Source organism: Triticum dicoccoides, chromosome 6B, assembly GCF_002162155.2.
Source record: "Triticum dicoccoides isolate Atlit2015 ecotype Zavitan chromosome 6B, WEW_v2.0, whole genome shotgun sequence".
In the NCBI taxonomy this organism is placed as follows: domain Eukaryota; kingdom Viridiplantae; phylum Streptophyta; class Magnoliopsida; order Poales; family Poaceae; genus Triticum; species Triticum dicoccoides.
Genome location: NC_041391.1, coordinates 651403955 through 651420509, shown reverse-complemented (window position 1 = coordinate 651420509; position 16555 = coordinate 651403955).

Here is a 16555-nt window from a genome sequence, read left to right as displayed (position 1 = left end):
CCGGCGTCGCAGGCTCAGGGCTGCGCGGGATCTGGCCCCTCCCCGATCCAGTCGAGTAGGGGGGCGCCTGGGAGGAGGCAGGGGGCGGTGGTGCGGCGGTCCGGCGAGGTGGCCCCGGGCGGTGGCGACGGGCAGCACCGCGGGTCCAACGACGGCGGCGGGCTCGGGTGCCTCGACCCAGATGGGATCGGGAGAAAAAGAGGGAGAGTGGGGAACGAGGAGGAGTGGGGTACTGGGTGTCGGTTAGGGTTTGGGCAGGGGTGTATAGGGAGTGGGGGTGGGCTAGCCGGTTGGCCGAATGGGCCAGCCTGTTGGGTCGGCTGGCCCGGGGGTCCTTTTCCTTTTTTTTGTTTGTTTTCTCTTTTGTAGTTTCTTTCTTTTATTTATTTTCTTTTCTGTTTTTAAATCATTTTAAATTCCTTAGGCATTTTATAAAAATGGGTTTGTTGCACCATAATTACCTTTGTAATATTTAGTACAAACCAAACATTTGTATTTTTAATGTTTGAAAACTTTTATTGTTTGACTTAAATTCAAATTAGAATTTGGATCGGTTCTAAACTAACGCGAGAATATCATCAATAATCGAGGTGACGTGGCATCATTACTAGAGGGTTACTGTAGCTTGATTACCCGGGCGTCACAATTCTCCTCCACTACAAGAAATCTCGTCCCGAGATTTAAGAGGTAGTGTAAGGGGGGAAGGTTTGATAATGAATCTAGCGAATCTTTTCGGTCTTGGTTGCTCTTCTCGAAGAGGTCGATCCATTACATTGATTTCTTCATTCCTATGTTTCAGGTCCTCATGATGAAGTCGACTCTTTTCTTCGGGAACTCCATCGTATTTACGAATAGGTAACGGGGCAGGTCGGCAACGACAGAATGTTATAAGGGTTATACTCTGGGATTAACCCATGAATGAGTAGATGAGTAACTCTTGAGTTTGAACATTTAAAAGACATCGAGAGTAAAGTTGGGAGGTACAATAAGAAGTTTCAAGCAGCCAGGCAATCGTTCAATGCCTAGTTAGAAGGTGAAAGTGGTTTCAAAGCAACGGGATAATTATTGTGTCCGATGCCAGAATTGATGATCTCATCTGAAAGGTGGCTCATGAATTACTTACGAGTCCACGCGGGAGGAATAACTTGGAAACTGGGGTGTGCAGGAGAGTCAGGTTTCGATCCAGGGAACTATGGGTTATGGGCCCACCATGTTCTTAAAAGTAGAAAGGGCGGAGACGTCTTGCGTGATCATGCAAGCAAGGCATGTCAGGGGGGTAGCCTGTCGATTATGTCGGCGACAATGTCGATACCAAGGGCGAGGGACGAAGAGAACTATTTTCCTGCTCGTTGAACGAGGCGGGCCAAGAGGTAAAGTTCTCATCCATCGGCGGTTACCGAAATGTCATCAACAATAGAAACAGGGTCTCACTGTCAGAGTTGTACACCGAGGTGTTTACCTATGCAGTGAATTATTACTGCTTTAGATTATATAGATCACAAGAAAGGTTAAACCAAACAACGGAAAGGAAATATGGTTATCAAATTACACAGAACAAAGACAAGGAAAATGTGTTTAATCACATATTTCAGGGGTATATCCTTCGGAAGGACAAGCAGAGCATGATATCCATGACAAGATATAATGTAGAAAACTCTTTAGGTACGGGGAGAGAAATTCCATGATAATACCCATACAACGGTGTTTGGATAATTGAGCAAGAAAACATTTAGCATTGGGCTTCAAATGTTACTGTCGAAAATCGGAGTACCACAGACATGCTTCGAGATAGCATTGACATGGTCTTCAAGTAAAGGCCGGACTTGGATACAGGAAGGATCCATCAGGAAAAACTTGTAGAATAAGTCTTACAATTTCCTCATGGAAGAAGGGATAACCTTGCAAATAAGGAAACTATAACAGCAGGTCATCCGGCCAGGTGTGCTGGGCATGCCATCACCTTACTGGGTCATAAAAAGATCAATGTTATAACTCTTGGAAATATGTTCCAACCATCATATCTGTCCGAGGTTCATATCCGATTGGTGTCAGGATACCTCCGACTTAGGATGCGTGAGAAGAAAAGGTGCACCACAAATTGACGAGATGACATTGTAAGATTCTCGGGAAATGAACTATGGAAGCATGTTCCGAAACAAGCGTTCATCATTAAATCAAGGAGAGGGGAGGAGATGGCTGGTGGACTCAGCGCTAATTAATTGAGATTTCCAAAAAAATGGATTTCCACTATTATATGAACAAAGAGATAACATTTGCGAGATCAAATCATATAATGATGTATGCTCGAGGACAGCATACACATTTAAACATTGGTTGAAAGGTGCACCCGAATATGGGCTGGGTTGCACGACCAACGTCGGAATGGTGATTCAATAATCAATAGTCTAAGAATGAACGGCCGATCATTAACTTCAAGGCAAGAGGGTTGCTAGAAGGGCAAAATCCAAACAGCACCGCTCACTTGTTGGTACCCCGGTTGGAATCAACACGAGGACCCAAGAAAGAATGGTGATGGTGAGAAGTATCACAATACCAAGAATTCCTTAAGTGGTGGAGCAGTCCTCACAATATCCTTGATATTAAAAGATGGTAATACTCCAAGGTAAAGAAGAACAAATGTTGGATAGCAGGGATCTCAAGGTATAACATAAAACACGAACAAGTTTGTGTTGAACGGAAGGCAATAAAGTGGTCGATGACAACACAAATCATCAAGGGCAAGGATGGTATTTCTCATCATGACTCCGGTTGATATCCTGGAAGAGCTCATAAGGTTGATGATGATCACGACACATTTGTCGAGAGATTTCATGAACATGTAATCAATCAGCGATGACATCAAGTCAAGGGAATGATGAAGCAAGAGGTTATTGGAACCACAGTTACGAACAAACTCGAACTCAAGCTTGTTGTTTAAGGTGAAAGGGTATGACGAGGAAAATCGACGTAAGCTTAGCTATCGTCGCAAATTGGTGCTCCGAGAATAAGGACCAGGTAGCATAGTTAGAATCATCACGACAACGATATAGCCAAACAGGCTAGGAATGGCGTGACCGGGTACAAACTCATACTTATAGAAGCTTACTGAAGAGCTGTTGAACCGCAGTGCGGACTCAGTTCAGTTATCGGTGTCTATGACTGTTTAATAACTTAGAGCCCGTGAAAAATTGGAATCAGTGGGAAGGTAGCACTTGATGAAGAACTCATAAGAAGTTATGCAGTTCCATGATAATCTCGAGATACCAGGGGGGTAACTCGATGACATATCAAAGTAGAGGTTGGACCGGGGTATTGCTCTACAGAAGACAAGTGCTAAAACTTGCACGAGAAATGGTATTTAAAAGAGAACATGATTGGAACCACGATTGCAAAAGGCCAGATCCCTAATATAAGATGAACTTATACCAAAGGAATAATTAATTTAAGAGAAGCTTTACTGATAAGATCTACATCGTGTCCATGGGCATGAACACAAGTTCAAGGTCGACTCCCACTTCTCCAATGCATAACCTTTCATTCAGTTCTCACGTTCGATGAAGTTGCAGTTTTGAAATTTTATCTGGCGAAGCACCAGAAGAGTATGATTCGTGAAAACTTTCGGGTTCACACGGTTTAGAGAAGGCATATGTTCAACCCATAGGGGCTTCTTAGAAACATATACCACAAGTTTCAAGAGTAAATAACACAAGCCCGAAAACAAAGGATGGTTGGCCAACCAGAGGATACAACTTAACAAAGGCATTATGTATCAGGGGAAGAACTCACAAAGTGATCAAATGTGAAGGACACTGTCGGATAACAATCCAACAAAGGACTTGATGGTCCACAAAGGATCTGATGTGAGTATCGATACTCAACCAGAAGAGGAATGAATGCAAATGCAACAGGTTATGGAACCATCTGAATAATCCAAAGCTTAGATGCAAAGGAATTATGATTTCCAAAACAAAGGATCAGAAGCAGACGTTCTGATCAAGGATGGATCAATTGAATATACCAGAGGCACAATTCGACGACAGATAGTTTGGTCGAGAACCAGCTCATGTTCAAAATGACGTCTGAGCCGGAAAGATAATCCTAGGACTCGACTGATGATTGCGAACATTCACAACGTATTGAATCAATGGACTCAAAAATGATGGTGACAAAGGATGCCAATATGATTACTATACTTATGGGATTAATCATGATGAAAGCAAACAAGAAATTCCAGAGCAATAGGTTGCTGAGGATTTTCGGAATATCGAATGGTATTTCGAAGACTTTTGTGTAACACATGAACAACTGGGGGATGAGCGGATACTCAATAAGTGCGAGAATCAACCTTAGGGGTATTCAGGTGACAAAGAACAGCAAGGCAGTAAGCTCAAAGGATTATCGAAAGAACGACGAGTTTTTCGGGGTATCTTGTAATAGCAAGACCAACTGGGGACGAAGGTAGGAATAACAACTGCAAGTTGTTATCCATAAGGGTTTACGGTGGAAGGGGAATTGCAAACGCTATGAACACAAGTTCTCGATTAACGGCGGAGAGTATCTTCATGGTCTTCTGGTGCAGCCGACGATCATCAGTAATAAGGGGCCCTCCGGGTGAAAGTGATAACGAGATCCTAATGTTAGATTTAGCAAAGTTCATTTAACCCGAATAGAAGAGAGATTAGAGTCCCAGAGTAAGATCGAGGAGTAAAAGATCCTAATACCACCCAATGGCAACGTGGGCCCATGGGCCACACAGCCAAGTTAGTAAAAGTTTTGTAAAGTCTAGACTCGACTTCGGCCAAGGAGTGTGGAAGGGGAATTCCTATAGGCAGTTGGCTCTGATACCAACTTGTGACGCCCCCGATTCAATCGTACACTAATCATGCACGCGAATGTGTATGATCAAGATCAGGGACTCACGGGAAGATATCACAACACAACTCTAAAACATAAATAAGTCATACAAGCATCATAATACAAGCCAGGGGCCTCGAGGGCTCGAATACAAGTGCTCGATCATAGACGAGTCCGCGGAAGCAACAATATCTGAGACATAAGTTAAACAAGTTTGCCTTAAGAAGGCTAGCACAAACTGGGATACAGATCGAAAGAGGCGCAGGCCTCCTGCCTGGGATCCTCCTAACTACTCCTGGTCATCGTCAGCGGGCTGCACGTAGTAGTAGGCACCTCCGGTGTAGTAGGGGTCGTCGTCGACGGTGGCGTCTGGCTCCTGGACTCTAGTATCTGGTTGCGACAACCAGAAAGAAATGAAAGGGGGAAAAAGGGGGGAGAAAGCAACCGTGAGTACTCATCCAAATTACTCGCAAGCAAGGAACTACACTACATATGCATGGGTATATGTGTAAGGAGGCCATATCAGTGGACTGAACTGCAGAATGCCAGAATAAGAGGGGGATAGTTAGTCCTATTGAAGACTACGCTTCTGGCAGCCTCCGTCTTGCAGCATGTAGAAGAGAGTAGATTGAAGTCCTCCAAGTAGCATCTCCAAGTAGCATCTCCAAGTAGCATCTCTAGTAGCATCGCATAGCATAATCCTACCCGGCGTTCCTCCCCTCGTCGCCCTGTGGAAAAGCGATCACCGGGTTGTCTGTGGAACTTGGAAGGGTGTGTTTTATTAAGTATCCGGTTCTAGTTGTCATAAGGTCAAGGTACAACTCCAAGTCGTCCTGTTACCGAAGATCACGGCTATTCGAATAGATTAACTTCCCTGCAGGGGTGCACCACATAACCCAACACGCTTGATCCCATTTGGCCGGACACACTTTCCTGGGTCATGCCCGGCCTCGGAATATCAACATGTCGCAGCCCCACCTAGGCACAACAGAGAGGTCAGCACGCCGGTCTAAATCCTATGCGCGGAGGGGTCTGGGCCCATCGCCCATTGCACACCTGCACGTTGCGTACGCGGCCGGTGAGCAGACCTAGCAACCTCCATTGCAAAGGAAGTTGCGTTAACACAGTCCATCCCGGCGCGCGCCGCTTAGTCGCTGACGTAAAAAAGGCTTCGGCTGATACCACGACGCCGGGATACCCATAACTACTCCCGCGTAGATGGTTATTGCGTATAGACCAAATGGCCAGACTCAAATCAAATACCAAGATCTTGTTAAGCATGTTAAGTATCCGCGAACGCCGAACAGGGCCAGGCCCACCTGTCTCCTAGGTGGTCTCAACCTGCCCTGTCGCTCCGCCACAAAGTAACAGTCGGGGGCCGTCGGGAACCCAGGCCCACCTCTACCGGGATGGAGCCACCTGTCCTTTCAGCCCCCTCATCAGAATCACTTGCGGGTACTCATCGAGCTGACCCGACTTTAGTCACCATCTGTATAGTATGTATGTATGTATAGTATATACCCGTGATCACCTCCCGAGTGATCACGGCCCAATAGTATAGCAAGGCAGACTGACAAGAATGTAGGGCCAATGATGATAAACTAGCATCCTATACTAAGTATTTAGGATTGCAGGTAAGGTATCAACAGATGTAGCAACAATGTCAGGCTATGCATCAGAATAGGATTAACGGAAAGCAGTAACATGCTACACTACTCTAATGCAAGCAGTATAGAGGAGAATAGGCGATATCTGGTGATCAAGGGGGGGGGGGCTTGCCTGGTTGCTCTGGCAAGAGAGAGGGGTCATCAACTCCGTAGTCGAACTAGGGCATCAGCATCGTCACGGGGTCTACCGAAGATAAGAGGGGGGAGAAACAGTAAATACATAGCCAGCAAGTGCATAACAGGATAACAGGCAGAGCTAGACGTGTTCTAACGCGGTATGAGGTGATACCGGTGAAGGGGGGAAGCATCCGGGAAGTATTCCCGGGGTTCCGTGTCTCCGGGCAAAGGAGCCAGAGTGGGAAAGTTGCGAGTTTGATAGGTTAGGGGGGTGTGGCGGACGAACGGGTTCTGTATCCGGAATCGTCTCGTCATTCTGAGCAACTTTCATGTTGAAAATAATTTAATCCGAGTTACGGATTAAAAGATATGATTTTCTAAAGATTTTATTAATTTCTGAGATTTAATTAATTATTTAAATTAATTCGAAAATGGATTTATGACATCAGCATGATGTCATGCTGATGTCAGAAACAACAGGGTTGACTAGTTAACCTGACGTGTGGGTCCCAGCTGTCATGGACTGTTTAGTTAGTTAGGACTTAGCTAATCTAATTACTGTTTAATTAACTAACTAGTTAATTAGATTAATTTAAACAGGACTAATTAACTTAATTAATTCACTAATTAATTAACTAATTAATTATTAATTTTATTAATTCATTTTCATTTTATTTTATTTTACTTTATAAAACGTTCTGGGGCCGGGCCCCACATGTCTGTGGCCCATAGGGGCCTAGAGGGCGCGGGCGTCGGGGCACAGCCCGAACAGGGGCGCACCCGACCGGGCGTTGCGTGGCGGCGGTGTGGGGGTGAGGCCACCGGGCGCGACCGAGGCGGCCGGCACGCGTGCGGGCGTCGGGAATCGGCCGCAAGGGGCGGCGTCCAGGCGAAGGCCGCGACGCAGTGGGGGGAGGCGCATGAGGAGGAGGCGATGGTGGCGCGGCCACGGGTCACGAGCAGGGCGGTCGAGCGCCGTGGCCGCGGCCGTGGGCCAGCGAGGCCGTGCGCGGGAGCAACGGGGAGAGGCACGCGGTGAGCGCGCAATGGGTGGGGCCGAAGTGCGTCGACCGCTGGCGGGGATGGTGGTGACCGGGGCGACACAGGGAGAGAGGGGGCAAAGGGGGACGGCGGCGCTCACTTGCGAGCAGGGAAGGGGGGCGACGGGGCGCGTTGGCGTCGGCGAGGGAGAGGCGATGGAGCGGCGACGACGAGGTGGCGGAGCACAGCAGCGATGAGGCGGCGCCGGGGATGGGCGCCGGCATCGCAGGCTCAGGGCGGCGCGGGATCTGGCCCCTCCCCGATCCAGTTGAGTAGGGGGGCGCCTGGGAGGAGGCAGGGGGCGGTGGTGCGGCGGTCCGGCGAGGTGGCCCTGGGCGGTGGCGACGGGCAGCACCTCTGGTCCAACGACGGCGGCGGGCTCGGGTGCCTCGACCCAGATGGGATCGGGAGAAAGAGAGGGAGAGTGGGGAACGAGGAGGAGTGGGGTACTGGGTGTCGGTTAGGGTTTGGGCAGGGGTGTATAGGGAGCGGGGGTGGGCTGGCCGGTTGGCCGAATGGGCCAGCCTGTTGGGTCGGCTGGCCCGGGGGTCCTTTTCCTTTTTTTTGTTTGTTTTCACTTTTGTAGTTTCTTTCTTTTATTTATTTTCTTTTCTGTTTTTAAATCATTTTAAATTCCTTAGGCATTTTATAAAAATGGGTTTGTTGCACCATAATTACCTTTGTAATATTTAGTACAAACCAAACATTTGTATTTTTAATGTTTGAAAACTTTTATTGTTTGACTTAAATTCAAATTTGAATTTGGATCGGTTCTAAACTAACGCAAGAATATCATCAATAATCGAGGTGACGTGGCATCATTACTAGAGGGTTACTGTAGCTTGATTACCCGGGCGTCACAAGTATTTTGTGTGATGAAAATGATACATAGCCTAACTATACGATTTTGTAGGGATAAACCTTCTAATGCCATGTTATTTTGAGAAGACATGATTGCTTAGTTAGTATGCTTGAAGTATTACTATTTCTTATGTCAATATGAACTTTTATTTTTAATCATTTGGATCTGAACATTCATGACACAATACAGAAAATTACATTGAGAATTATGTTAGGTAGCATTCCACATCAAAAATTCTGTTTTTATCATTTACCTACTCGAGGACGAGCAGGAATTAAGCTTGGGGATGCTTGATACGTCTCCAACGTATCTATAATTTTTTATTGTTCCATGCTATTATATTACCCGTTTTGGATGTTTATGGGCTTTACTTCATAGTTTCATATCATTTTGGGACTAACCTACTAACCGGAGGCCCAGCCCGAATTGTTTTTTTTTTTTGCCTATTTCAGTGTTTCTAAGGAAAGGAATATCAAACGGAGTCCAAATGGAATGAAACCTTTGTGAGTGATCTTTTTGGAACAAACGTGATCCAGGGGACTTGGAGTGGATGTCAAGCAACAGAGGAGGCGGCCACGAGGGTGCCCGACACACCCCCTAGGGGTGGGCACGCCCCCACCCTTGTGGGCCCCTCGAGCGTCCACCGACCTACTTCTTCCTCCTATATATACCCACGTACCCTGAAACCATCGAGGAGTACCACGAAAAACTATTTCCACCGCTGCAACCTTCTGTATCTGCGAGATCCCATCTTGGAGCCTTCGCTGGCGCTCCACTGGAGGGGGAATCGACCACAGAGGTCCTCTACATCATCTCCAAGGCCCTTCCGATGAGTTGTGAGTAGTTTACCATAGACCCTCGGGTCCATAGTTATAAGTTAGATGGCTTCTTCTCTCTCTTTTTGGATCTCAATACAAAGTTTTCCTCGATCTTCTTGGAGATCTATTCGATGTAACTCTTTTTGCGGTGTGTTTGTCGAGATCCGATGAATTGTGGGTTTATGATCAAGTTTATCTATGAGAAATATTTGAATCTCCTCTGAATTCTTTTATGTGTGATTAAGTTATCTTTGGAAGTCTCTTCGAATTATCAGTTTGCACTACAAAAAAAATACACTTCCGTGATGATACGTGTTTGTCACAGTAGGTCGCGTTTTCTGTCGTGCATGTACATCCATGACAAATTTATGACAGAATCAAGATAGTCATACATGTGCTGTCGTAGAAGTGTTCCATGACATTGCCAAAATTATCATCACGGAAGTGTCCACTTCCATGACGATAAATCGCGTGTCACAGAAGTGCTTTCGTCAAGGGTAACCGACACGTGGCATCCACCGTAACGGAACGCCGTTAAGCTATCGGGTTGGGTTTTGGATCCGATAACCCGTTGACAACCCCAACCAATGGGGATTTTCCACGTGTAAAATCATCATTGGCTGGAGGAAACACGTGTCAACTCATCGTTGGGACAAATGTCATCCACTCATTGGACAGAGGGCGCCTATGATACGTCGGCATGTGGCACGACCCATCGAGTTTAAATGGGTCGGACCAACTAAGGGCCCACAAGATTTTGTGGACCATAATGGGCCGGCCCAGCTAAACGCCCACGAGATTTTGTGGACCATAATGGGCTGGCCCAGTTAAGGCCCATAAGATTTTGCGGTCCATAATGGGCCGGCCCAGGTAAAGGCCCACAAAATTCTTGCGGATCATAATGGGCCGGCCCAGCTAAAGGCCCACGAGATTTCGCCGACACTAATGGGCCGGCCCAGCTGTAGGCCCACAAGCTTTTGAGGACCCTAGTAGGCCGGCCCATTAACCGGCTGCCATGTTTTGGGCCAAATGCCGGCCCATATTTGATCCGGTCCATTAATGGCCTGCCATGTTCTGGGCCTAATAATTGCCCATATGAGATCCGGCCCGTTAAAAGCCTCCCACGTTCTGGGCTAAATCACGGCCTAGATCAGGTCCGACCCTTTAAGAGGCTTCGGCCTCAATTATGGCCCATATTAGATTCGGCCCGTTAACTGGACGCTATGCTTTTGGGCCCACTTGCTAAAGGCCCATTTAGTAAATCGGCCTGATATTAGTTTCGGCCTGTTAAGGGCCCGTTCAACATTTCGGCCCTATATTAATTTTGGCCTGTTAAAGGCCCGTCATATAGTTGGGCCTAACTACGGCCCAGTTTGCATCCGGCCTGCTCGTAGCCGATATCTGATTGGGCCAAACAAGGACCGAGACAATTTTGGCCTGTTAAAAGCCCGTGATTTGATTCGCACAATCATGGGCCGGGGTCCAATTCGGCTGCTGCCGGCCCGTGAGCTGTTCGGCACGTTTCAGGCCCAACCTACTTCTCAGTCTCCTAAAAGCCCATTGAGTTTTCTTGCGAAAAGAGGGCCGGGGGTTAGTCGGCCTATTAAAGGCCCGAATCTACTAGTGGGCCAGTTTGACAGGGCCCATGATGCGGATCATACATCGTGATTGCATGACGGCCCGATTATGTACCGTAATTTTACGGTTTGGCCGCTTTACTGCGAAGACAGGATATATATACAATAAAATAACTGCAGCATTGTGAATAAGAAAAAACCTAGACTATACAATAAAGAAATTACGGCATATTACATCCACTGGGCATCAAAGTTTGCCAATATGGTAGTAAAGCACAAGCAGACAGCAGATAACATACAAAGGGCATCAAACATCACCACCAGTGCAAATAAACACGCCGACAAAATAATATACAAAACCGACAACACTTCAATAGAGTTCAAGAAAGGTTAGCCCTGCTGGCGAGCTGCAGCGCAAGCACCTGAGCAAGATGATGAGACTGCGCTTGTTGAACACTTATATCTTCCTCACTCTGAAAGATAAACAAGCAGACAGATGACATGTTTTGCACATAAAAGTATCAGTGCTGACAATTCATCACATTTCTTACTGACGAATAAAGTGACACAGTTTAAAAATGCATTAACACAATATGGTATTGTTCAGGTCAAGACATGGCAGGAAATGATATTGTGAAGGAGTTGGCAGCTTCAGGACACCACTGGATTACAGATCAAGAACTCATAAGTATCAATGGTTAGTGTGCTGTCAATTTATCTCATTTCACATTGGCAAATAAAGAGAATGTTTAAATAATAGTAGAATGATATGACATTGTTCATAGTTAAGACATTGCAGAATATGACATTGTGCTGTAGTGGGTAGGTTCACCACACCACTGGATTACGGATGAAGAACAGAAGCATACATGCAGTGCAAAAGAGGAGCACTTGCTCTATATAGTTGAATTTACATGGTATGAAGAAGGAACTTGGTTGTACAACTGAAAACTTAAATTGACAAGGACAAACTTTTGTTTATGAACTACTCCCTCTGACAGTGTCCTGGACTAGGGGGTACTCAACGCGTCGTCTCCCGATCAGTTGGATTGGGCCGAGGACCCCCATGGCCGTATACTCATGGGCCAGTCCAGACAGCTGCCGCATACAAGGAAGGATCCACAAGACTTGGCGATCAAGACAAGGATTCCTCCCCCACCGGCGTATTCGGCTAGGACTCTTGTTATCCTAGGCCTCTGGTGCATTATATAAACCGGGGCCAGGCTAGTCGATAGAGATATACACCAATCATACCATAGGCTAGCTTCTAGGGTTTAGCCTCTCTGATCTCGTGGTAGATCAACTCTTGTACTACCCATATCATCAATATTAATCAAGCAGCAGTAGGGTTTTACCTCCATCGAGAGGGCCCGAACCTGGGTAAACATTGTGTCCCTTGCCTCCTGTTACCGTTGATCCTAAGATGCACTGCTTGGGACCCCCTACCCGAGATCCGCCGGTTTTGACACCGACATTGGTGCTTTCATTGAGAGTTCCGCTGTGTGATCGGCGAAAGGATAAATGTCCCGACTGCAGGTCAACTGCGACGTCGGCTTCTTCGTCACCAGCTCGACTGGTCACCTTGGCTTGAACGAGGACTGCGCCCTACCTCCGATTGTCATGTTCGGATGAAGGCCTTCATCAACACCAACTCCGATCTCTATCAAGATCATGAAGGAGTCATCCATGGAGCTCGGGGGGTCAACATCGACATTGCCCTCAGGCGACCGTGCTGTTTTTCTGGACAACAAATTTTTATCTGCCGCCACCACCTCCTTGAGTATCGCTTACACGATTACTTCAGTGGAATTATGCGGAATTAAGTCTACAACAACCCTGCAAAAATTTCGTCGAGTTCCGATGGAGGACTCTCCGGCAATCTCCGATATACCGGAGCCCTATTGAATCTGGACGAGAATCCGGACGAGTTTAGGGCGTGGTATCCAGCCTCTAGCTCGGATGTCCTTTGTAGGATCCAACCATTGATTTGCTGCGGAATTACTATATCTACTACCTGCCAAAAATTCAACTCGATCTGACCGTCGAAACTCCGGAAACTTCCGATTAGTGCATCACTTTCTGGATCTGTTTTCTGCGCGAGAACGAATCCGACCCGAATTCATCTTCTTTACGAACGGGATCTTAGACATCCTTTTTGAAGGAAGTTGTCGTATGGGGTGTTGTATTTTATTCTCAAACACATCCCAGTAGTATTAAAAGTATTTTTGCAATACGAACTTCACCGTCGCGCCGGAGTCAAACCAGCCTGACAACATCACTCCACGGCGGCCGACCTGTGTTAGACACGTCGTCGCTTTGTTGAGCCGAGCTCAATTTCTTCAGATCATCATCTCGGCCAGCCGAACAATAGTTCGGCATCGCGAAGGATAAATCGTCACCAACATCGCCTCCCAACGGATTAAACGGAGAGGGCACACCTGCATCGCCAAACGGTCACTTCATCAAGCCGGCATCGACCACGTCATGACCTGCATCGCTGGACCGGGGGCTTCATCATCTGTTTATCAACCTACTCAGGAGACTTTGGCGTCACTGGCCGACCAGCTCCGTCACGTTAGCTGGACTGAGGGCTTTGCCTCGGCGAGCCAACCTTTGTCAGCATCGCCATGCCGTTGCTTTATCGCCCATCAGGCGATAGGTGTGCGGATCGAGTCCCAATTTTGGGAATCACCTTTCTTCGGATTGCTACAACAAATAAGCCAGGTGCTATTAATCCTAGTATTTTTTGCTTGTTAGGGTTCATTTTTCCCAATGAATTATTACTCTGGTGTGTCCGTCGTATGTACGCAGGTCTATGAAATGGTGGCCGCATTAACGACGGTCGCATGGGGGTTCGGTCAGTTTGCGTACATAGTCCGGCGAACGCCGCATCCGGAACTCAAACCGACCTGTGAATTCAGGCCTTGCCATGCCTTTACCGCATCACGCCGCCGCCCTGCATCGACATTGACTTCGGCGCCAGGCCATATTTCTTTTATTACTCACTTTGCATAAATTATTTGTTATGCAACGATTTTATTTATTTATTATTATTACTATTATCTCCGGTTTGCACTATTTTTTGTGCACATGAAAATGATCCAGCCGGACTATATCCTTTGGCGTCACCTCGGCTTGACGGGGGGCTTCGTCAACACTTCATTACCCCATATCGGGGACTTCGGCATCACCCTGTCGTCCTGCATTGACCGTGCTATGTCACCACTTCGGAGTGCCGAGCTCTTTGCTCCGCCACCTCGGGACCGGCTCGGGGATGGAACCTTGTCCCGCATCAAGCTTAGACCAGGTCATCAATACCGAACACATTAACCAGCTAAGTTGTCTTCATGCTCAATGTTTTAAATTTTTAACTTGTGTTCGGCTCGGCCAAGCATTATACTTTTTTGGAAAAAAGTTGCTTGTAAAAATTTCCTTGTCCAAACTTTGTTTGTGACGTGCAAATTCAAATACCCCGTTTACTTGGGGGCTTCCTTCATGAAGCTTTTTCCTCTTGCATATGGTTATACTTGTACGGCTTCATTCCTTGTTCGTGTATTACGCCACAATATGCACCATACTGACTTAAGCGATTTGCAAGTTGGGTTGCCTGGCTCCTGTGCTTACCCCTAAGTTCATTGTTTAGCTAGGGAGTAAAGGGAGCACCTCTGCGATTGTCACGATCGGGTCACCCGAGCCGGACCTCAGACTGGGTGAAGCCGAAAGCTAGCGCTCTTATTGTTTTCAATCATGGTCGGCACACAACGGAACTCATGAGTACAAAAAATCTATTGCACAAGTCTCATAATAACAATGAGCACCGAAGAAAGGTATAGGTGGGGGTACTATTTTCTTCGAAGATGCCTCTTACACTTCGCAGTAATATAGCATAAGTTCCCTGAGCGCTCTTTGTCTGTTACAACCTTATGGCCTGATTGCCTGGTTATTGGAAACACAGTCGATATTCTCGACAGATGGAGTACATAACACTTTTCGGTCCTTGACCGAAGATGGAGAAGCCGACGGTCGGTTAAGACGCGTTTAAAGTTCGGTTGAACATAGATATGATTTAAGTACTTCGGTACATGCAATCATTCTTTTACCCAAGTCACTTGGGGGCTCTTAAATTTATATGAGCCGTTTTATGATAAGTGTTTTTCTTCTTAGTCGTTGCAAAGTTTTTATTATTATTTATCACTCCTTTTTTCGACACAAGTGTGCGGTCACTAGCCGGGGAGCCTAATTTCTCTCTCAAAGCCGCTAGAGTTTAGTTTGCTAAGCTGGCCTAGTAAGAAGTACTCCGCCTTCGGGATAGGAGGTTGAAGCCGTAGGCTGACCCGCTTGAAGTTTTGAGATAGGATGTGTCATGTTAAAGCACGACAGAAGCACCTTTTTTTTTAAAGTCCAATTTTCGGATTGGCACCGAACACTTGATCTAGTTCGTACATTAACCTTTTGAATAAGTTTTTTGGCTTTTCGAGCCCATGGCACTTTTAAACTATTTGTGTGTTTTCAGCACAAGTCGCACAGTGCAACGCCGTACACCTTTAGAGATTCGGCAAAAACATTCTCGGATATTGCTATATATGTATCGGTTTCGAATTGTGTCTTCGGTTAATAGTTGGGTTGCCCGGCTCCTGCGCTTGCCTCCTATGTTCCGCTTTGTTCGGCTAGGTGTGCAAAGGGAGAACCATTGTGATTGTGCTTCCAGCTCACATGGTTAAGCACCTCAGTGGAGAAAGCCAAAAACTGACTGTCACAATAAGCGTAAACTGGTCGGTGATCCGATGACGGCGTTAAACGACGGGCCATTCATAACAATGGCCGAAGTGTTTACGGCTTGACCTCGACTGTCGCCGAACACTACCGGGGGCTATTAACCGGCCTCCCAAACTAAATCCTCAATATTTTGCTCTTACATTGGAGATGAGGTTTCACGATCATGCTTAGCATGACAACCCAAAGAAAGGAACCGATAGCGGGACTATTTTCTTTGGAAGACATTTCTTCTGTTAAACAGTAATATAACATGTCTCTCAGCGTACCTTTGTTTATAAAACCATATGGCCAGATTGCCTTGTTTGTTGTAAATCTTTGCCCTCATAAAGGCTTTATAAAGTAGGACAAACACTCCTCGGCTATTGGCCGAGGAGGTGGAAGCCAATGGTCAGTCAACAAAGTTTTGTACAATGCGGATTCGAGCATTAATGACGTAAAGTACTTGGATACATAGAGTCATTACACATAATTTGTGATTTTACTATGGATATCGATCCTTAATTCGGCCTCCCGTGCCCGTATTAAGGCTCGGGGGCTACTGGGCTTCGGGCTTATTATTTACAAATATTAAAGGGGAACATCAATCCCCTGATCTGGTGTTGCCACCCGACCAGTGTCTCAGGGGCTACTGCATTGCCTGTTCTATGCAGAAAATTTGAAGTGCAATACAGTTTCCGAGGAGATTTTGATCCTCAGGTTGGTCGGTCGCACCCAACCTGAGTCTCGAGGACTGAGCACGCCACTTTTTGTGTCCCGAAGTATTCTGCCAAGCTAGGACTTGATCCTCAGAATGATTTTTCAAATCAACCTGAGTCTTAGCGGCTACGGGGATCAGCAGTCTTA